Source organism: Tursiops truncatus, chromosome 2 (assembly GCF_011762595.2).
Source record: "Tursiops truncatus isolate mTurTru1 chromosome 2, mTurTru1.mat.Y, whole genome shotgun sequence".
NCBI lineage: Eukaryota > Metazoa > Chordata > Mammalia > Artiodactyla > Delphinidae > Tursiops > Tursiops truncatus.
Genome location: NC_047035.1, coordinates 14,555,745 through 14,579,546, shown reverse-complemented (window position 1 = coordinate 14,579,546; position 23,802 = coordinate 14,555,745). Strand labels below are relative to the sequence as shown.

At 45.5% G+C, this 23,802-nt stretch overlaps 1 protein-coding gene across 5 annotated transcripts in view; it reads right to left on the bottom strand.

The window, feature by feature from the left end:
* The window catches only part of FOXN3 (forkhead box N3), a 405,842-nt gene that overhangs the window by 297,351 nt on the left and 84,689 nt on the right, over positions 1 to 23,802 (bottom strand). For all 5 annotated transcript variants that reach the window (XM_073800140.1, XM_073800137.1, XM_019919459.3 and 2 more), the window contains one exon: positions 3,042 to 3,157. The gene's annotated coding sequence lies outside the window, so the exon portion shown is untranslated. The remainder of the gene's footprint in view (positions 1 to 3,041; positions 3,158 to 23,802) is intronic.

The following is a 23,802-nucleotide window of genomic DNA, read 5'->3' as shown; positions in this document are numbered from 1 at the left end:
CTGGCTCAGCTAGCTAATACGATTAGAACCCGCATCTCCAACTTTCACCAGTTTTCACTCAACAGTATCAAAAATCCCCACCAGACTGGGAAAATGCTGCGAAGATTAAATGCCATAGCTTACTCATGGCAAACCTTCAATGCTTACTTGATTTAAAACAAAATGCTTTCTTGGTTTAAAACAAAATAGTTCACACCCAGTGCCAAGTAAAAAGAAGAAAGTTCCAAAATGCAGGCTATATTTTAATTTGGTGCTGATTTGTTCCAACATTTACGTTAACCTGAGAAGCCTGGATGCCTCCTTTTAAAGACGACCCTAATAATTAGATTCCTGAAATGAAATAGCCTCAGTGTCATATCTAGCTTTAACTGAAAGTTAAATAGATGAACAGAAAAATCCAACTAGACTAGGACCAATTCTCTATCTCAATCTAGAAAATGCCTCTCTTCCTCTCTTGCTTATTTAAATCCCACTCATCCTTCAATCCTATTTTCTTTATGAGGGAAAAAGTTCCACACCTCAAATTTTGCAAACACTTGTGTCAATCAATTGCCTAGGCCAGAGGATAGCACCTTTTTTTCTATAAAGGGTCAGAAAGCAAATACTTTATGGTTTCTGACGCACCTATTCAACTCTGCCCTTGTAGCGCAAAAGCTGGTATAGACAATCTGGAAATAAATAAACATGACTATGTTCCAGTAAAACTTAATTTAGGGACATTGAAATCTGAATTCTATATCATCTCTACGAGGCAAAATATACTATTCTTCTTTTAATTTTTTCCAGTCATTTTAAAATGTGAAAACCATCTCAGCTTGTCCACCCCAGACAAGCAGTGGGCCACGCCTAGCCGGCGGGCCATAGCTGACCCACCCCAGGCTTAGAAGAGGCAGGGCAACGACAGATTAGGCAGTCGCTTGTGTGGGAGGGGAACACGAATACTGTTATTCTAGTTCTTCCACTTCCTGGTGGCTGGTGATCCAGGGCTCTGACTCCAGGAAGGCCTGAGCTCCTGGATGAGCCAGGCCTCAGTTCCAGAAGCACTGGTGCACGCTAAGGAAGGTGGTGTGTGGCCACGCAGACCTGACGGGCTGGGCGGGGGCCTCGGCCGGCGACCCTCACCAGCACCCTCAAGACCCAGGGCAGGAACGCCGCCACTGCTTTATCCAAAAGCGCTAGGTGTGGGCAGGATTTGCTGGGCCATTGCAAGATGAATCAGCACACTGGGCTCCCATCCCTGACTACGGCCCCAGCTTCAGCCTTGAGGCCCTCCCTGAATTCTGGTTTTCAGAACTCGTGATACACTCTTGGCATCAACGTACAAACTCACGTTCCTGGCTTCTTCTTCCTACCCTTCCATTCCACTTCTCAGCTCAGAATCACCCATTGTGAATCACCAGGTACTGACCTCACACAGCACCTGGTTCATCCCGGGGCCCTGTCAAGCCACACCCGCCAGGCAGAGTGCAGAGGGGAGGGGGGCAGGTATGTGAGGATAAACAATCAGGTAGAGAGGCAGAGGCCAGGTATGGGCAAGCCCAAGGAAGCAGAAGGCCAGCCAGGTAGCCAAGCCAGGGCTGGGGCACCACAGACTAGGGTCCCCTGAAGGAAGCCGTCAGCCAAGGTGACTCTGTAACAGAGCAGGGAGCGTGTCCCCAGGGGAACCTTAAGGGACCCAGGCCCTGAGGAGGAGCCTGGCTCTGGCTGGGATAGAAGAGGCTCGGGGTCCTCCAAGCCCTGTGTGGTCCTCACTGGCTAGGCTCATGGCAGGCTCGTTCCCGCCTTCCGGGCCAGACCAGGCTGCTTCTCTTCCCTCTTGGCTGTGACCAAGCCCGCCTTCAGCCCTCCCTCTTCCATGAACTCTCCGATTATTTCAATCCCAATCCTCAAGGTCTCTTAATTCCCTGAACCAGAGAGCTACCATAGTGCACGGCTCCGGCCGGAAGCTGAGCGCCATCTGCCATTTTCTTATGAGTGAGTCGTGGCTCCTTTGCTAAGGTCTGAGCTGCATGAGGATGTATCTTATGTTTTTATACGTCTTATAGTTTTTTATCCCCATCTGCCCTGAGAACACATAACAGATACTCAATGATACTTATTAAACTCAATTAAAAGGTCCAACATTAGAAAGATTAATACAATTCAAAAGAAATATAGGGGCTTCCTTGGTGGCGCAGTGGTTGAGAGTCCGCCTGCCAATGCAGGAGACATGGGTTCGATCCCTGGTCCGGGAGGATCCCGCATGCCGCGGAGCAACTAAGCCCGTGCGCCACAATTACTGAGCCTGTGCCCTAGAGCCTTCGAACCACAGCTACTGAAGCCTGCACGCCTAGAGCCCGTGCTCCACAACAACAGAAGCCACCGCAATGAGAACCCGCGCACAGCAACGAAGACCCAACACAGCCATAAATTAATAAATAAATAAATTTATAAAAAGAAATACAGTATTATGGGAAAGAAAATGACTTAGAGAAACTAGGTACGGCAGAGGCTAGTTTCTATACAAAAATTCCCAGCAATGTGCCTGTTGCTTTGTGTCTATGACACACACCAAAATTTTAAATAAAGATGTGACTCATTATCTTAATGCCTAAATTCATTGACCACATTGTCAGTCTGATCAGCTGTATAAATTGATCATTAAGAAGACGCGGGGAAAAAAAAAGAAAAATAAGACGCGGAGGGCGCTTCCCTGGTGGCGCAGTGGTTGAGAGTCCGCCTGCCGATGCAGGAGACACAGGTTCGTGCCCGCTCCGGGAAGATCCCACATGCCGCGGAGCGGCTGGGCCCGTGAGCCATGGCCGCTGAGCCTGCGTCCGGAGCCTGTGCTCTGCAACGGGAGATGCCACAACAGTGAGAGGCCCGCGAACCGCAAAAAAAAAAAAAAAAGACGCCAAGACGCGGAGGAAGAGGGGGAGGATTTCAATTGCTGGAGAAACAATCAATTTGGCATTTGCATTTAAATATAGCTTTGGTATTTCATTTATTCAGTGCAATCTCCAGGAGGTGTAAGCCAGCTGGGGAAGGCAAAGCTTGGTTACCTGAGTCAGAATGGGTCCAGGAAACCGAGGTCAGCATTGCTCCAGTCACAGAAAGGACAGAGAGGCCTCCATGATCACGAGAACGCTGGTCTTCTAGGAGATGATGCGTCTAGTGGCTGGTGGAGAGGAGCAGAAGGACGACGGGATTAGAGCAGAGGAGGAGAGAGAACCCTCTCAACCACGGTGGATGTCACCTCTGGCCTGACTCTCTAAAACATGACATACTTCAGCGAAAAAGTCAATTGCAACGGTACCTCTTTATTTCTTGGCAAGTTATTGAAGCACTGGGTCTTTCGTGATGGAGTGTTCTTGAAACTGCCTCATGGGGCATAAAAGGACCCAGAGATTTGAAAATACATGCCATAGATATTATGAGATTATCTTATTTTACTCTAGCTGCCATTGAGACATTTGTGAGATCATTTTACTTTACTTCAGCTGCCACTGAAACACTTGTCTATATAAAGGAAAAACATCAGAGCGCCAGCAAGCCTCCAAGGCCGGCCTTCCACCATGAGAACCAGCCCTGATCCTCCGGGTAGACCAGGTATACAGGCTGCAAAGTCAATGACTCCCTAGTCTGTTGTTGTAAAATAAAATTACCCTGGCTCTATTCCTGGAGAAAAAGATGCCATCAAGCTAAAGCTCACTAAATGGGCTACAGGTTTGGAGAACACGGTTAACCTATAATCTTACAAAATAGAAAAGTTGGTACACGGGATAGACGGCATCATAATTTCTAATGGAAGATATTTTTTTGACCTACACATCAAGGAAGACACAGCAGTAGGCCCTCTAATGAAAAGAATGGTGCGAGCCTATGAGCTTTAGTGTGAGAATGTTAGGAAACAAATTCATTCTATCAGTGGTTCTCAAACTGTGGTCCCTGGAAGGGCAGCATCGGTATCACCTGAGAATTTGTTGGAAATGCAGATTCTTGGCCCAACCCAAGATCTACTAAATCTGAATATTTGGAGGTGGGGCTCAGGGATCTGTTTTAACAAGCCCTCCAAGTGATACTGATACATCTTAAATCATTAATTTATCCACCCATCCAAAGACATTGAGTCCATTGTTAAAAAATAAAATTACCCTACTCTGCTGCATGTTAAGCTTCAATTAAGGGCCAAGTATTGGGCTAGGGATTGGGGAGGGAAGAAGGGTCAGAGAGAGAAGATGATGAAATCCCTGCCCTTGAGAAATGTATTGTCCTCTATGGGAGATAAAACAGGTATACAGGCAACTCAAATACAGACCGTGTTATTTTCTCTAACAAAGAGTTAGAAGTTTTCAAAGGAGATATTTGTTTCTGATTGGTGTGGGGAGGCAGGTAAGGGAAAGCATCAAGACAATCGTAATGGGACTTGAGATCTGCACAGGATTTTGACAGGCGGGAACAGGGAAAAGCTGAAGCAAAGGCCCAGAGGTGAGAAAGCATGAGGGCTATTCAGGTACATGGAGGAACCAGGTCTGGCTGATACGTGAGAAACTTGGAGGTGATCTCGGTGAGACAAGGTTACTGCCAAGCACAGACACGTAAATGCTAGGGGCCCATTGCTTCTCTTTCTTGTATGAAGACTACTTAGCAGCACCTATGGCCTATGTTTAGAAACTGACGTCTGATAAACCAGGTGATTTAATAATTTCTAAGTCTAGTCTGCTTTTCTGTACGTTTTGAACTGCTTTTTCTAGAGGGGAGCACCTCAGCTGCTTCAAGGATTAACTGCTGAAGGTTTGCCCTGGAGGAAGACACAAAAGGAAATTTCAAAGCAGGCATAAGAATCTGGATGTCACAGTAGCCTCGGGCCATTCTGCAAAGGGGCAAAATGTTACCACACCTAAAAAGCCCCTGAAGGCACTGATGGTTTTAGCTTTATAAAATAACTCAAGTGGAGAGGGGTGTGCCTCAGTCAAAAGGAAGAGTTAAACCAGGGACTGGGAGAAATGGGTGTAGGGATCAAAGGGTACAGACTTCCAGTTATAAAGTGGATCAAAGGGTACAGACTTCCAGTTATAAAGTAAGTCGTGGAGATACAGGATGACTATAGTTAATAAGACCGTATTGCATATTTGAAAGTTGCCAAGAGAGTAGATCTTAAAAGTTCTCATCACAAGAAAAAAAATTTTTTGTAACTATGTAAGGTGGCAGATGTCAACTCGACTTATTGCGGTAATCATTTTGCAACGTATACAAATATTGAATCATTGTGGTACACCTGAAACTAATAAAATTTTATGTCAATCATACCTCAATTAAAAAAATTAAAACATGCCCTAAAAAAGTTAAACTAATACTCAACACTTCTAATTAGAGAAAAAACTACTTTTCATGATCAAGAAGGTATGGCTTTTGCTTCTAGAAAACTGACAGAAATAGAAGGCTTTATTTCCTGGTGCTGCTAGATGAATGATGAAAAACTGAAAATGTTTTTGATGTCATGCAAGGCTCTGATGGAAATGAAGCTGGATTCCGAATCCGTTGTTCATCCCAGTTCTGCCATTTAGCCATCTGTGTCATTAAGGGCAAGGCACTCAACTTCCTAAACCTCACTTTTTCATCCATCAAGAATTAGAGGGCTTCCCTCGTAGCGCAGTGGTTGACAGTCCGCCTGCCGATGCAGGGGACATGGGTTCGTGCCCTGGTCCGGGAAGATCCCACATGCCGCGGAGCGGCTGGGCCCGTGAGCCATGGTCACTGAGCCTGCGCGTCCGGAGCCTGTGCTCCGCAACGGGAGAGGCCACAACAGTGAGAGGCCCGCGTACCGCAAAAAAAAAAAAGAATTAGAGACACTGACTTGTCCCACCTTTGAAATTTAAATAAGAAAACAGACAAGAAGTTGCTCTGAAAGTTATAAGGTGCAATATTACACAGGGGTATATTTTTATTGTATATATAATTATACTATCCTACTCACTGAGACATTTGGGTACTAATCAATACTTGTTACTGTATTGGCCTTTGAAAATATAAAAGTAAAATGTTTCTTATGCCCAGACTCTCCTTTTAAATATTTGCAGATAGAGCAGTTCTAAGGCACAAACTTGGCACCAACCAAACCGTCCTCCCAAAACACATTTCAAGGTAAATTTTTTACTTCTAATTTTTTTTTTTTAACTTTTATTCCTCTGACCTCGCTAGAGCATCCAGATATCTTTCAGCAGCTCCTGGTGAGCACGACTCAGTCTGCAGCAACACAGACATATGATGGCGATCATTTATCATCTCTGCAGTAGTTTAGTCCCAGATGGACCATTTACTAATTTATTTCCATATGTAACTGGCAGAAAGATTAATCAGGCTTCCAACTCAGAAACCTGAATTGTGTTTCATTCCCTGAACAGGCTAACTCTGGCCCAGAAGAAGTACACCGTTTACATAGAAAACCAAGAGTTTCTCTTAAAAAGCCTGTCGACCTTAGACACAGGCCTTTAAACACACACACACACACACATACACACACACACACACACACACACACACACACAAGGCCTGCTCCTTATGTCAACTTGGAGGGTTGGTTCTTTCTTTAGATACTAATGGACTTCCCATAGGAGCTGTGTCTGATAGAACTGCAGGCAGAAGTAATGCCAAATCAGGCCCAGTTGCAGCTACAGTCCCCTCCCTGTGTGCAAGCACGGGGTCTTGTATTTCTGAAACTGAACAGATCTTTTTGCCATGGTGCTACACCCAGCTGGACGGCTGTGCAGTGCCCAGGCACTGGAAACTATGTGCTTTCTTTTTTCCACTCTTTTTAAGGGTCTGAACTTGACTGAATCCAGCAGCTGCCGTAGCTTTAGCAAGGCGATGGCTAATGAACTGTTAGCATTGCTCTCAGTCCCCCTGAGTTCAACTCTCAGTTCTCTTTTGTTTTTAATTCTATCCCAGTGATATCAGCCTCGAGCAAAGAGTTAATGGAATTATTGTTGGATGACGGTGTGTATAGACAGAAGGCCAGCCAATCCCAAAGCGGGGCAGAAAGGAAATTGACTGGTTATATCTTCAGTGGAACCCAAGGCCACAGCCAGGAAGGCTCAGGAGGCAGGACCACGTAGAGATATTACCAGCTGGATCCACACACGTGGGTCACTAAACAACCACGTGGCTTCGGAAAAGTCACTTACCGGTTCAAGCTCACAATTCTCTCCTCTGTAATGTGATTTTAGCTCCCTAAAGTTCCTTCTGGCTCTAAAATCTTTGATTCCATGAAGATGAAAAGAATATCAGCCATTCACCTGGCTTCCGTGTTTAGATGATGCCAAACAGCCAGAAGTTTGGAAGCATCCGAAAGTAGCTGAACTGGTCACGATGCTTGGTTCTGGGACAGACATAGACTTAGGAATCTCATATCTAACAGTCTGTCTTTGAGCAGAAGACTGTTCAATGATGTATACCTTTGCAAGTGTTTAAGAATTCAATGAAAAACAAGTTTGAAGTACTGTTCTAGGTATGGCAAAAGCTACAGAAGTACCTAAATCAGGGTCCTGTGTCTTTTTTTTTTTTTTTTTTTTTTTTGCGGTACGCGGGCCTCTCACTGTTCTGGCCTCTCCCGTTGCGGAGCACAGGTTCCGGACGCGCAGGCTCAGCGGCCATGGCTCACGGGCCCAGCCGCTCCGCGGCATGTGGGATCCTCCCAGACCGGGACACGAACCCGTGTCCCCTGCATCGGCAGGCGGACTCTCAACCACTGCGCCACCAGGGAAGCCCGGTCCTGTGTCTTTGATACATTTACATCACAGTTCAGAAAAGATACAACTCATCCTAATAGAGTGAAATAAGTGCTATAATTTGAAGACCAACTGCTATGGGAGCATGATGGAAAGGATGGAAAAGTCATCCCAGGGAGGGTGACAGGGGGAGATCTGTAAGGTTTTTTGGAGGAATTGGAATTGAAGCCGGGAAAGTGGGAGGAAAGGAATCCGGGCAGAGACAGCAGCAAGAGCAAAGGCCTAGAAACTTCCCCCACGAGGCCAGGATATAGTATTTATTACCCTAGGGCAGGCCCCGGGATGCTCAAGAAAGAGACCTAGTGACAGAGAAGGCTGGAAAGGGACTAATGGTGGAAAGCCCTGGACACCAGCCTGGGGATTGGCTCTTACCCTGTGACCACTAAGAACCTTCAGAAACAACCAGGCAGTGGAGACTCTATGCCCAGAAAGTTTATTCTGGCAATTCTATTACCATTTACGATTGGTAATAAGATCAGTCTGTACCTTCATTTTTCTCTTATTCATTTCATGCTGCCACTACTTGGGAATCCCTCAAATTTACTTTTTTCCAAATCAACTTCCTGGCTCTTCAGATGGAAGCAATTGAGTTTCCTACAAGCACTGCCAGGATTTTACATTTGAATGACTGGTGCCGCCTAGGGCTTTATGTTTTGGTTTATGTGTTTTTCTATTTTTACGAAAGAGTTAACATACCATGGCTTAGACTGGTGTCTTCTGGAGATTTTTTGTTTACACTGGAAAGTACTCTGGGACGATGAAAAAAATATATACAAACGTGTCAACTGTTGGAAGGGCTTGCACTCCCCAAACAGGCAGAAGTTGAACTATCATCCAAAGTAGTTCATTGGCACTTTTTTGATTTCCAGTTTCAGAGCTCAAGGGTAATGACCCAAGGCTTCCAGGGCCCCTCAAATGTAATAGCAGAACATCAAGTAAACCCTCACACCAATAGTATTTGGTTTCTCTGCCTCGGGACCAAGCACAGGTGGCTTCCTGCAGCTGTCACAGAGAGAGGCTGCCCACCAGGATACCCGGGGCCCGCCGGGCAGCTCAGGCCATGGGGGAGGGGGTCTGCAAGCCTGCCCTCCCGTCGGCCCCAAAGATGGGCTGGGGTCCCGAAACTACAGAGATGAGTGTGAGAATAGGCAGAGGGGCTCCCCGTCTGAGAAAGGAGCTGCCTTTAGTATGAGCCACCACAAAAAAAACAAAAACAAAAACAAAAATTCCCCTTAGAAGACACAGACTTCACTTCCCGTCTCTGGGTGGCTCAGGCTACAGATGGGCATTGCTGGGAGGTTTCAACACTAGTTTCACTTTGGATCACCTTATTTAGAAGGCAAATCGTATCTATCCACTAGGGTGTCAAACATTCTAGGGTTCCATCCCTGACTCACAACCCCAAATCTCTCCCAGCCCCCCACACCCCCAGGTGTGCAGGAAGCTCCCGAACCCCCTCCTCCCATAGGTGTTCTCTGAACATTCAATCAAATAATTACTGTGAAGAACAGCGTGCAGTAGACGTGGGAGACAGTTCCCTGTGCACATAAAAAACAGTCTCACACACACAAGAGTTGCGTTTCTCATACCACTTTTTGTAAAAGTCCACCTATGGTCAGAAAACAAATCCTCCTCAAATGAATAGATTGGCTTACATTACCATGCCATTTTACATTCTCTTTCCTGATACATAAATAATAAAACTGTAAGGTAAATGCAGGCTTACGTGGAATAATGGGCATAAATAAAAATATTCTGACATGAAAACCTCAGTATAAATTGAACTACAACATACTTGAAAGCTCCCGCAATCATAATGTGCACATCAAAATCCATTAACCTAATACCTAGGCTACTATTCACAAGCAGAGGTCTAGCCTGTAACTAAATACTCACTTGAACAGTTCTCCTAAATTACTGTACAATTTGACTGCAAAGTCACACACTTACAAAGTCTATCATCTTTACTTGGGTGCTCTCTAACCAACACTCAAGTCTTATCAGGCTACAACGTGGCAGCATAATACAAACACACAGGACAGTAAATGGTACCAAAAAGTAGCAGCGAATGTGAAAGACAAACCAGGGTCATCCTGGCGAGAAGGGAGATATTTACATAAGCATTCAGAAAGACAACGGAGCCCCAATTTCTCTTTAACTGCATATACCCAGTCAGCCTCTCTGCTCCTCACCTGATCATTTTTATATAAAAGCAATTTTAGAATGATACATTCAAATACCTTAGTTACCATAAACTCAGCAGCAGTTAAAGATTCTGGTGCACATTGATTTGCTTTAAGACTCAGCTATTTTCAACCAAAGCTTACGTTCCTTACCCATCACTACCCGCCCTCCAAAAAATTAGCTTCACTGACTATATCCTTCTGAAATATGTCATCTACAAAAGCCATTTTCTTACCTTTGTAACTCACTCACATTTGTTTCATTTGATGATATTTACCCAAGCAGGGATAATTGTTTGACTGGAATCTTGCAACTTTCAACTTTGCCCAGATTTTGTTGTCATGAGGAAGGGGAATGCCGAAATCCCCAATACATCGCTTAGCTGAGCTAATATACATCGGAATCAGAGCTATATTTTAAATTCTTTTACACTTACTTAATATAGTACGTGCTGCCTGTCCACTGATGCGATATCAGAAACCTGCAAGCTACTATTTCTGCAACTGTGTCACTGTAGATAGTCTGAAACATGTACGTAGCTGTTGCCATGGAAACAAACACAGCTAGGGTAGAGTGCCACGCTGTGTTAATTCCTTCACCCATGAACCCCAGGGGAATGCTAACATTCATCTTCTTTCTCCTTTAGTCTCACACTGCTTTAATATTTTTTTAGCATTATCAAATGATGTACTAAATACATATGGTACACCTGAAAATACGGATGGCTGAAACGAGCTGTGTGCCAACCTAGCCTGCTGGGTACCTGCTTAAGGTGGTGCAAATAGGCATGGATCCTTTCACTAACTTCTCCTGAGAGAAATGGAGAACTTTGTTTCTTTCTTTTAAAATGGTGTGCGTAGGACAGAACAAGGTGAGCATCTCGTCTCACCTAAGAACAGTTATCATGGAATTGCACCACAATAAAGACGCTATCAGAAATGTGCCACCTCAGTTCTGTGAAAGGCAGGGGGAGGTTTTGCAAACTTTCCGAAGTGGATCCAAGCTGAGAGTTGTTCTCCCTTCTAACTAGAGCTGCATTAGCAGGCTGTGAATCCAATCGTTTTAATTAGGCAAAAGCATAAACCCCAACAAGGGCTTCATCTGTCCCCAGTTGGTCTTTGTTCCTAAACCCATGGAAGAAGGTATTAGAATCAGTGAGGGACTAACAAGGTGGAAATCTGCCATCGTTCAGAAAGAAATGTGATTTCCCTGGAATCTGAACATTCTCGTATTTGCATCACGTTCAAATCGCTGCCCTCATCAAATGTGTGGATCGGTGAAGAAAACTCAAATTCTTTCGTGACACCTAAAAGCCAAAACATGTAGAGACTGTCTTGCTGGGCCATCTTCCCCTTCTTCAAACTGGTATGCCACTTTCAATACTGGGGTTACTCATCACAGTCAGCAAAAGTAAGCTCTTCGAAATCTTAATTACAGCCTATCCCTTGGGCTACTTAATAATATTCAATCTAGATGAAAATGGCCACACTTTAGATTTACATGCTGATGTGTTTCACTGGAATACAATTTTCACACTGAACAATCAATTGCAGGCTTTAAAAATGCAGATCCGTGACTCTGAACCGGCATGTTTTAAAGAAACCACTACTTCATTTGCAAGGGCTATGGCAAAACCATCCTACAAAAGACCAGCAAAGTTTTGACTATTATTTTCCTAAACCGAATCATTCTTGGCTACATACTATGATAATAATGATCAACGCATCCGTAAGATAAGGCAAAACAGAAAATAGGTACGTGTATACACTTTACTGGCCAAAGAACTATGTCACTTTTTGAAAGCCATCTCGAGAGGAGTCCAGTATATTAAAGTCTAGTCTTCGAGTACCAGCAGGGCAGGTAGTGATGACTCTTTAACTAATCCTGACCAGTACTTACAAACTTAAGGAACAGAGTCACAGTAGTAAAAAACAGTCATTTCTTACCTTTACTTCACCCTTCCATATTTGTTGAGTATTATGAAGTGTTTTCATATAGGTCATCTCATCTGACTATGACAAGATTACACTATGAATTAGTGTGGCAATTATCTGCAATCTCATCTCCTATGGGAGAGCACTGAGATTCCAAAGTCCGTGACTGGCCTGGAGTCAACACATTCAGAGGCACAACTCTGCCTGCTGTTAACTGATCTCATGCTCTTTCCAAGAGCCACACTGCCTCTAGGTGTGCTCACAAATGTACTGGCTTGTAAAGGACTTAAAATAACTGTAGCAACAATACTTATAAAAGGACAGATACTAAGTATCAGATAAATCGGTGTGGGCATCAATTATGGCTGGTGGTTAAAGTTAGGCAATGCTCCTCTCGGCCCTCGCCCACCTATATTCTTCCAAGGGTGGAAGGAGATGGGTCAGCCTTCAGGCTGAGGTCAGCCCCTGCCCCCAAAGCACATCCTCTCAGCCTGCTCCCACGTCCTGAACCCTCTTCCTTCCCATGTGTCCCACCCTAAATCCTGGCCACTCCTCAGAGAGGGCCTTGGAGGGGAAAGATGATCAGAGGCTCCTTGGGCTTTGGACGTAAAAGGGGGATTGGAATCAGCAGGAAGCAGCAATAAATTGGTTAGCATCCTGTGATGGTTAATTTTACGTGTCAACTTGACTGGGCCACAGGGTATCCCAATACTTGGCTGAACGTGATTCTGGGTGGTCTGTGAGGGTATTTCTGGATGGGACTTGAATCTGTGGATTGAGTGAAGCAGATTGCCCTACCCAACGTGGGCGGGACTTAGCCAATCCCCTGGAGGCCTGAACTGAACAAATGGCAGGTGAGGGTGAATTCACTCTTTCTGCCTATTTCTGAACCGGGACTTTGGTTTTCTCCTGCACTTAGACTGGAATTTAGACCAACTTTCCTTAGTCCCCAGCCCCTTGCACTTGGACTGGAACTGCCCCACCAGCTCTCCTGGGTCTCCAGCTCAGAGGCAGCAGATCATGGGACTTCTCAGCCTCCATAATTGCATGGACCAATTCCTTAATAGAAAGATATATAGATATAGATATACACACAGACATACACATGCACTGTTGGTTCTGTTTCTCTGGAAAATCCTAATACGTCTCCTTAAGGAAGGAAGCCATTCTGGACCAGCAGCCACCAACTAATCCAAAGTAGATTTCATGGTGATTTGGGCTATTCACGACCTCCTACCCACATCACCCTGCACATCAAGAATGAACTGGGCACTTTCGAGAGGACAACCTGAGGCTGCAGGAGTCCAGAGTGCCTCCGACAAGCTGAACAAGTTCATGGAGTGGGTCTTCAACACCACCGACATGATCTAGGCCGGGAGAGGGGGCCGCGGGGGCGCCTGCCCCCTTAGTCCTGCCGGTGAAGGCATCCTCCGAGCTGCCGCCCCAGCTCCCAACTTTGCCCCCTTTCGGGGAGTGCACAACACGGCAATTGCAGATCAACGATCATTATCTGCCTTTTGTAGAAAAGAAAAAGAAAAAGGTAAATAAAATTTAAGTAAAATAAAAGTTTAACTGCTAAAAAAAAAAAAAAAAGAATGAACTGGATTTGGTCATGCTACATCGTTTTGGTGAAAGAGGACTTCTCGGAGTGAAATCTTCCAGGCCATTGGATTTGTTCTAGTTTGGCCTGGGGGAGCTGATGAAGCAGCAGAAGGCACCCTTAGGGGCAGCGTTCTGGGGAGGCTTCTCCCAGAGGGCAGGGGAAACTGGTTTCTTCCAATGGGTGTCCCAATTCAAGAGTCAATGATTTGGTCCCTTTTGACGAAAACCTTTCTAAAATGGATTGTATGAGAAAACGATGAATGGGGCAAAGTGGATAACATGTGATTTAGCCTGTTATAAATATTTTTCATGATTTGGCTGGCATTATGCGCATTATAATACAGAGGTGCCCTCAGAAGCCAGAGAATCTTGAGGCAGGAGGGCAGACGGGGCAGCACACAGGACAAGGCCCCTCGCTAGTGCCGTGTCCTCATCCCTGTACTTGCACGTTCATTTTCTCTGGCCTCCACCTGCCGCTCCCTGGCTGTCAGGGTATCAGCGGGCCTTCTGAACACACCAAGTGGTCTGGTTCTGGCTGTTCCCTCCCTGTTCTGATTCACATCTAATATGCCAGGGGCTGGGGAACCAAATAAGAGAGTTGATTAGAATTTTGTCTGAAAGAAGATGAATACAGGCCTGAGAAAGTGTCCCTGAGCACAGAAGTGTCGACTTCTGCATGCCCTTGACTCTAGACCAATTAGCCTAAAGCGAGTCACCTGATGAGCAATTTGCCTATAATTTGAAACCTTTTTGAATGTTTTTACATAGGAATGTCCTTTGGTTTGTTTGTTTCTTTCTTTTTGCCATCTCTTCGGAGTTACAGGGTTTGTAAATGAAGGGCACATCCAGCTTGTTTTTCAATTTTAGTTTACGCTTCATTTTAATTTTTAAATTAAATTTTTTTTTGAGATAGTGGCAACAAACACGAAAAACACTCCACACGGAATTGAATTTCTGGTGAACTGGTGATTAGGCAAATTGATAAGAGAACTGGTGTTTTAAGGGAATTTTCACTTCTCAGTTTCATTTTTTTAGAATTCAAAAACCCATCCAAGGAAACTCGCGGTTCAACCAGCCCAGAATGCACACACTGCCTGCTACCCGGACCTCGTTTTCTTCTCCTTGCACAGGACCCTCTGCACTGTTGAGTTTCCAGCCTCCACAGGAGGGAAGGAATTCGGTATTGCTTGACTTTGTTTTTTCCCACCATGAATTTACTTTACGGGCAGTACTGAGTTCAGCTTAGCTTGTGGGTGTCAGCTAGAGCAGCGCTCACCTTGTACTCACTCAGGCCAGGAGCCTCTGTTGTGCGTTTTGAAGCAGTAGGCACAGACGGCGTAAGTGGAACCCAATATCTTTTGCATCAAAGCAACGCGTAGACTGCAGAAGTCTGAGAACCACTCACCTGACAGCCCAGATCTTTTTTTTTTTGATGCTGTCTTTTTTAAAAAAAATTATTGTATTCAAGTATAGCTGATGTTGTGTTAATTTCTGCTGTACAGCAAAGTGATTCAGTTATACACATATATATATTCTTTTTCATATTCTTTTCCATTACAGTTTATCACAGGATACTGAATATAGTTCCCTGTGCTATACAGTAGGACCTTGTGGCTTACCCACCCTATATATAATAGTTTGCACCTGCTAATCCCAAACTCCCATTCCATCCCTCCCCCACCCCACCCCCTTTGGCAACCACGAGTCTGTTCTCTGTGCCTGTGAGTCTTGGGTAGATAAGTTCATTTGTGACAACCCAATACTTAATGCAAGAGGGGGAAAAGGCCCAAGGTCAAGGTACATCCAGTATGACTGGAACGGATGGCCCCAGACCCATCCAAAAGGAGGGGCCAGGTGCCTTGCCTCACTCTGTTGCAAGTGCCCTTTGAGAGGGAAACCAAAAACCAGACCGGCCTTTAAGGCCAGAAGCCAAGTTGACCCAAGAGATCAGGCACAAGCTAGTGCTATCGGACAGCATCCGGGCTGCAAAGAGGGACAGGAAAGAATTAGAGGTGGTCCCTGGACTCCCCTATTATCCACTTGTGGCTCTGACACAAACATTGTCCCTCTGGGCAGAGCTCCTGAGCCGCTGAACCACTCTGCAGAGAGCAAGCATTCCAACCAGCCTGGTACCCTGGCTGGAGCTGCAAGGATGCGGGCCAGCAGGTGCGGGTCGCCTTTTTCCTGGAGCAGCTGCTCTGCTGTTTGTGCTGCAGCAGTGAGGAGTCCCTGGGGCCAGCTCTTGGAGAAGAGAAACTGACCAGGAAGGCCTCAATCTTAAGATGCTCACTTGGGTACTGAGTCAGGATTTGGGAAGAAAATTCTCCTGAGAATGGAAACTTTTCCTTTTCATTCTCAAATTACCATTGTGACATTTGCTCTATTGGGGACAGAGCAGCTAGCTGTCCTAAGTGTGTATGAACTTCCTCTATCTTTATATGAAAGATAAGGAGCTCAGTTCACATGCCCTCGATGGGGTCATGTCCACTGCAGGACTGGACACTAATACCTAGTCACTGGGGCAGCTGTAAAATGTGTTCTTTTCCTTTTTTAATCTGAGGATGCAATGAATTACATGAAAGTGTTTTACCCTAATCCTCCCTGCTTAAGAAAAGTGAAAGTCTTTAATACAGTAAGTCACTAGCAATGTACATAATCAGAATGTAAACCACTCCTATTAGAACATTTTGGGGTCAGGGACTTCCCTGGTGGTCCAGTGGTAAAGAGCCCACCTTCCAACGCAGGGGACACGGGTTTGATCCCTGGTCGGGGATCTAAGATCCCACATGCTGGGGCAACTAAGCCCGCGCGCCACAACTACTGAGCTGGCTCACCTCAATGAAAGAGCCCGCGTGCCGCCAACTACAGAGCCCACGTGCCCTAGAGCCTGTGCACCACAACTAGAGAAAAGCCCACACGACGCAACGAAGAGCCTGTGTGCCGCAACGAAAGATCTCGTGTGCCGCAACTAAGACACAACGCAGCCAAAAACAAATGAAGAACATTTTGCGGTCTGTTTTCATAGTGATCAAATAACACTGACTTAAATAAAAATATGGTTGTTTTTTACTTCTCATGAAACAGCCTGAGATGGTGGGCAGCCCGGTGGCAGGGCAGGGGGTGAGTGGGATGTGTTGGAGCAACGGATACCCTGAAGCCCACTAAGCCCACTGGATTTTTTACTTCTTTGTATTTAACCACATAGCCAGAAAGGAAATGACCCAGGGCCAAACCAACCCAGAATTTTTCCATCTTGTCACTCTGCTATCTTCTTGTGTGTCTCCCACATTTGTATGGGCTTAAGTAGCTCACTACCACCTTGCCCCTGTCCTAATTAGAAGCAAAGAGGAAAGAGAACGTGAAACACTTGCTCCTTCATCTTAAAGGCAAAGTCCAGATGTTGTATCCATCCCTTCCATGTTCACCCATCAGCCAGAACTTAGTCACTTAGTCATCGCTGGCAGATGGTGTTCAGCTAGCTAAAGCTCTGGGGTTCTAGTATTAAAAGGAAGAAGGAAGGGATGCATACTGGTGGAAAACTAGCAGTGTTTTTAAAGACACTAAATATATGTATGGATACAAACATATATAGTAAAAGTTGACAAACATGCATGGGAATGATAAGCACCAAATTCAAGATGGCGGTTACATGGGGGCACAAGGGAGAGATTAGTTCTGGGATTGGGGAAGGGATACTCAGAAGTCTGTAATCATATCTTCAATTTTTTTTTTTAAAACGTATTTGAAGTAAAAATTGCAAAATGTTGAGATCTGCCAAAGTTGGATAATGGTTACATGGGTGTTTTAGCTTTCATATTAGAAATAAATTATAATAAAATCCACAAAATTTAGCATTATCTCAACGACCTGACTGCAACTCAACTTATAACTAAACTGTATTTCATCAATTGTAAAAAGCGCATTTTTCTACATTTGAACTCTCTGCAATGAGTGCATCTAATTATATTAGGCATTATTTCTCTTAGTGGGATATAATGTTTTACTTTACAATGAATGATAACTTAGATTTGAAGATGTACAATGTATAAGTTCTATTGCATGTGGTCCATGGCGCATTTTAATATGTTGACAGTGGGGGAAGGGGGACTGTTTCCACAAGAGGGCATCACAAAGCTTATCAATCTCTTCAAGCCCCATACCTGGGCTCTCTCTGTTAGGTGGTTTTCCGACTTCCAAGCCAATGTTCCTTCCAATGATAGTGCCTCTGATTAAGGTCGTGTGAAACACAAACATTTGGACTAATTTTCTCTGCAACTGAAGAAACTCTGGCAGATAAAAGCCCTCCTTCATTAGTTTTAAAGTGCTTGAGAATCTCCTACCTGGTAAGTAACAAAAGCATAAATGGCACCTACAAATGAAACTCCTCCACATGGGAAGAAATCAGAGTCAGGTGATTACTGGACCACAATTTTGGACAGGCTGAGAAGGCACAGCCATCTGAGGACAACAAAGGCTTCTCCATCCACCCAAAGCGAAGTCCATGCTCCTGGCCTATAGAGGTAATGGGCAAGACCACCGTAGTCCCTTTTCCTCTGATATATGCTACTGTAGAACTCTCTTGTAGAAAATTAGCTAAGAATACACAGGCAACATTGTTCCTTCCATATTATCAAGATGCAAATAAACCAAAATGGGGAAAAAAATCCATACAGCTGGTTTATTTGAATGCAGAATAATAAATCACCATTTTTTTTTTAATTTATGAAAGTTTTCTTCGTTTCTCACATCCAGTTAGTATACAGTTGGCATTTTCAAAATTCAAACCTGATGTGGGTTTGGAATTCAATGAAGCACACTGGAAGACATCTGAGTGAAAAAATAAGAGTTCTAGCCATATGCCACTGGTGCATGCATTTGAATATTTGAAAGGTAATCTAGAAATGAGAATGTTTCCAGCTCTCCTTACCAACAACAGTCATTCACAGCAACAACACATTTTATACGTGGAACCACTTCACCATCTGAGAGACAACAGGAGGACAGACGGAGTCTGGGGCTGGGGTTCTGTCCCTGCCTAGTGAGTTCCAAGCCTGTGATTTTCACTAGGTCTCGACCACTCTGAAGCCCTGCTTGGTCGATGATTAGGGTGCAATAATGATTCTTGCCTCACTGGACATATTAGCACATAAAAGAGCTGCTAAATGTTTCAAGTTTGGTTAACAATTGGGTGAAAAACCAGAAGACCGTGCACAATGGCTCCTTCCAAAAGCCATATGTGACACCATGAAACAAGCTCTAATATTAAGCCCACTGGATTTTTTACTTCTTTCTATTTATCCACATAGCCGGAAAGGAAATGACCCAGGGCCAAACCAACAGCAGGGGCTCTCCCCCTTCTTGTTTGTACCCATGACTAGGATGGCAGGAGCCCCCAGCCCTAGCTGGGAGGGTTTCCTGACAGTGCCCAGCTAGCCTTGCTCATTCTGTCCCCGGGCCAGGCCTCTAACTGGGTCACTCAGCCAGGGAATATACAAGCCAAGGGATCACGTGCATTGCTAATCAACTCACGTGCATTTGGGGAACGTCAACCGTGCAAGACTGGAATCTGAGGTATTACGTTAGCCCACTTCCAAAACCACGTGTCAAGGGTCCAACCCATGTGTTTGCAGGGCGGCTACAATGCCATGGGGTTGTCCAAATGCTGAATGTGTTGATTCCTACGCATCCATCTCACTTTGTGACAGAAGTGAGCGATCTTTTTACCAACCTATTGATAAACTGAGAGGACAAAATGATAGCGTTTCTTCTGGATCTATCCTGGCAATAATTCCCAATGGACTGCCCTTCAACCTGCTCCAGCGTATGTAGACTGGTGCTCTTCTCAAGGGTATTAGAGAGGGCCAGAGCGGGGCAAAGAGACACAACTCCGCGTGAGGAGACAGAGTGTCCATGACAACCTGGGCCAGCTACCAATGTGTCTCCCCAGCTCCCCCTGCCACCCCAAAACCTTAACCTTAATCAGAGTCCCAGGTCTGGGGAAAATCTCCGACAAGTGGCTTCACATTGCTTGGGGAGAGAACCTCTTCTTGGTATGAACTCTCCGTAAGATGACACCTTATGATATTACCAGACCAAACCACCTCTCACAGCAACCATGGCCCACAAGACCAGTTGTTACCACTTCCCAATCTCAACAAACCCTTCTAGAGCTCCTGGATCTAATCCCCACTCAGCCCAGCAGCTTCCAAACCAGACACGACCTTGTCATGAAGCGCTTTGTTCCTCGACAGGCCTCCATGCACCCTAGAGGTCTAGAATGATCTCCACCCCCCGGCAAAGAAACAGAATATCAATGGGGTACAGCCAAGGGCTGGAAAAGATGCATGATCTGTGACTCAGCTCCCTGCATGGTTTCTGCCCGGCTAAGCTGTGATGGTTGCATCTTATCTCTGCAGCCTGAACTTGATCACAGCTTGACCAAGGGAGTTTTGGTGCTGGTTGTTAATGTGGTGTTTGCTCACTTGCTTTACTCTGTGGGTTGCCTAAAATTACACAGCTAATGAAACACCGTCCCTGAACCCATCTGCTTTACGCAGCGTGGACAGCAGATAATTAAGCAGTCAGTCAAGTGAGCCCAGAAGTCTGTCTCACGGCACGATGGCAAAGATCTGAAAATACCCGATCCCAGCAAGCACTGGGCTCATCTGGACCTCCGAGGTGGTAAGGTAAGACGCAGCTCCATCGCAGCTATCGGGTGGCCCCACCAATGGAAACCAGCAGTGACAAATGAAGACGGTTTTCTCCTAGAGTCCTCGGCAGGCCAGGAAACACCTGAGAAAGCTGAGAATTTGACCACATCCAGAAACCGACGTTCAATCATAATAACTCCCTAGTTGGGCAAGTGCTTCGCTGAATAGGTCTGTTTGCTTACAAGCCATACAACAGCTTGCCTTAACTTTATCGTAAGGAGAAATCCAAAACGTCTTCTGAAAGAGACCAACCCTAACTTTATTTAGGTCACATTGCGGACATACACAATTAACGGGAAGTAGGGGAGGTCAACGCCTAGTTCATTCCTTAACCCACAGTGGTCCGTGAGTAACATTAATAGGCATTTGCCACTGTTTGCTCATCAATGCTGTAGTCATTAAACCAACAGGAGTAGGGAGAGGATTTCACACTCGTTAAAAAAAAAAAAAAAAAGAGTATGCTAGTAGGTAGTGACATAAGCATGGAAATCACACATTTAAAAACTGCTCTTGGGACTTCCCTGGTAGTGAAGTGGTTAAGAATCCGCCTGCCCATGCAGGGGACACGGGTTCGATCCCTGGTCCAGGAAGATCCCACATGCCATGGAGCAACTAAGCCCAAGCCCGAGTGCCGCAACTACTGAAGTTCGCGCACCTAGAGCCTGTGCTCCGCGACAAGAGAAGCCACGGCAACGAGAAACCCGCGCAGGGCCACAAAGAGTAGCCCCCGCTCGCCACAACTAGAGAAAGCCTGCGTGCGGCAACCAAGACCCAACGCAGCCAAAAAAAAAAAAAAAAAATCTTAAAACAGCTCTCAAAGCATTTATATAATAAAGTCTCAATACCCTGCCTGTGAAGTAGAAATGATTATAACCCCAGCTTATCAGTAAGCAGCCTGATAGCCAGGCACCTGAAAAGTGATTTGCCCCAAGCTCCTCAGAAGTTAACACAGGCTCACCTCAGAGATATTTTGAGTTCGGTTCCAGATCACTGCAATAAAGCGAATATCGCAATAAAGCGAGTCACGGGAAGTTCTGGTTTGCCAGTGCAGAAAAAGTCACGTCTACACCATACTGTAGTCTATTTAGGGTGCAATAGCATTATGTCTAAAACAAAATTTACATACCTTAATTATTGCTAAAAAAAAAGTGCTAACCATCACTGGAGCCTTGAGTGAGTTGTAATCTTTTCGCAATATACCATTAGAGATCACTGATCACCATAATAAATATAATAATAATGAAAAATTTTGAAATACTGTGAGAAATACCAAAATGTGACACAGACACATGAAGTGAGCAAATGATGTTGGAAAAATGGCTCCAACAGACTTGCTCGTTGCAGGGTTGCCGCAAACCTTCAATTTGTAAAAAACACAATATCTTCGAAGCGCAATAAAATGAGGTTTGCATGTAATAGCCAGGCCAAAATTAGATCGTCAAGATTCCAGGCTCCATGCCCAGGCCACAGAGCTGTGTGTTCTGCCTCAGAAGGGCAGGCTGAGTCCATGACACCCGATGCTAGCGTGGACCAGTCAGTATATCATCAGAAGCAACATTTCCATGTACCCTCAAAGGCAACCCCCATTTCTGCACCTGGAACCACTGGGGCCATAAAGGGCCTGGCCAGAGATAATAGGAACTTGGTCTACAGATTAGCCACCCCACCTGTGGCTCTGTTCAAAGCATACGCCCTGCTGAGGGTGGGGGAGCAATGTTATACGCACACACAGAAGGCAGCATCATCCTCTGTGATGGGATAGAGCGTGGGCATCTGTAACACTAAATGTTAAGAGGACAGAGCACATCCTAGAAATTCCACGGCAGGACTTTCCTGACAGTCCAGTAGTTAGGACTTTGCGCTTCCAATGCAGGGGGCGTGGGTTCGATCCCTGGTCAGGGAACCAAGATCCCACTTGCCGTACAGTGCGGCCAAAAAAAAAAAAAAGAGAGAGAAAGAAATTCCACAGCGCACAGAGTATCAGCTCCCCAGGCACCTTCCCGTCCTATACAACCCCAGAGAGAGTTTGGTCTGATGGATAAGGAACGTGATGGTAGGAGAGGCGCACACTCAGAAAAAGAGAGGAACTTGGCCAGAGCAGACAATGTCAGCATCATTCTAATCTCTTCATTTCACTCAGGAGGAAACTGAGGCCGACGGGCAGTAAAGCGCCCGCCCAAGGTCGCCAGATCATTAGCGGACATGCTCTGAGCAGACTCCCGGGCTTCTGATGCCCAAAGCCACAGACTTCTCTCAGCTTGTGCTTCTCCGACGTGAACCTGCCATCGGACCACCTGCAGGCCCTGTCAGGCGCAGGTTCCGACCCCACAGGTCTGGGGTGGGGCTGAGGGTCTGCATTTCTCGCCAGTGCTCAGAGGATGCCACTGCTGCTGGCCCGTGGACCGCACACGGTAGCAGGATTTGAACACCGCACATTCTGTGACCTTATGACTTAAGGCATCCCCCCGACCACGCTGCTCAAAATGATAGGCTTTGTACATGGTGAAAATAAAATGATCGCTATCAATTGGCCCTTTAAAAGTATACGTCCTTTTCGGGAGTTCCCTGGCGGTCCAGTGGTTAGGACTCCGCGCTTCCACTGCAGGGGGCACGGGTTCAATCCCTGGCTGGGGAACTAAGATCCTACAAGCCGCACGGCATAGCCAATTAAAAAAAGAAAAGTATATGTCCTTCTCCATAGCACTTACTACTAATTGCAAATGATATATATTATTTCCTGTGTCCATTGTCCATCTCCCCACTAGCATGTCAGCCCCAAGAAGGCAAGGATTTTGTCTGTTCTGTTCACTGCTGTATCTATTCCAGTGTGTGGCACCTAACAGGCATTTAAATATCTGTGAAATGAAGAAAGAATTCAATTTTTAGCGGAAATTTTAAAGTGCCAACCATCATTCTCAAAAGCTTCAGTGATTGTTTGCATACTTCTAATAGTATTTTTCAATCTGAAGAAACTACTTGGAGATTTCAAAAGGATCGTTGTTACAGATTGTGGGAGATATTTTTATCTTGTCATGCAAGCACGGGCTTCGTGGAGAAAGGCATTCCCCATGTTTTTCAGCTCTCATTCACCATTCAGCCTGGATTCCTCCTCCTTCCCTCTCACAGGACCCACACAAGAGACAGATCAAAATTGGCAGGCAGACGTCCCCATGAGAGGGGCCTCCCATTCCTACACACAAATGGGGATGAGTCGAGAAAAGCTGGAAGCAGGATGGGGAATTCCTCGGTGTGCACGTGGAGATGCTGACACTTGGGGAGGTATGAGACAGTGACGGTCTCACTGCCCTTTGATGGCAGGGCTGGGACTCGAACCCATGCCCCCTAATTCCCAATACTCTTTAAACTGTGCTTCTCCTTATAAACAGAACCTGGGACCTGGTTTGAGAATGACTTCAGCTCCAAGATCCGTGACAGGGATCCAGAATAAGTCTCATGATATCCACGGAACCAGAGAGAGTCCTGCACACGCACCGAAGGTGGCCTCAGCTGAGCAGAGAGGGCTGTGTGTCCAGCGTAACCCCAGGACCCACGCTGCCCTCTGACCTGGCCGTGCATCTTGCCAACACACATCCCCAATCACACAGA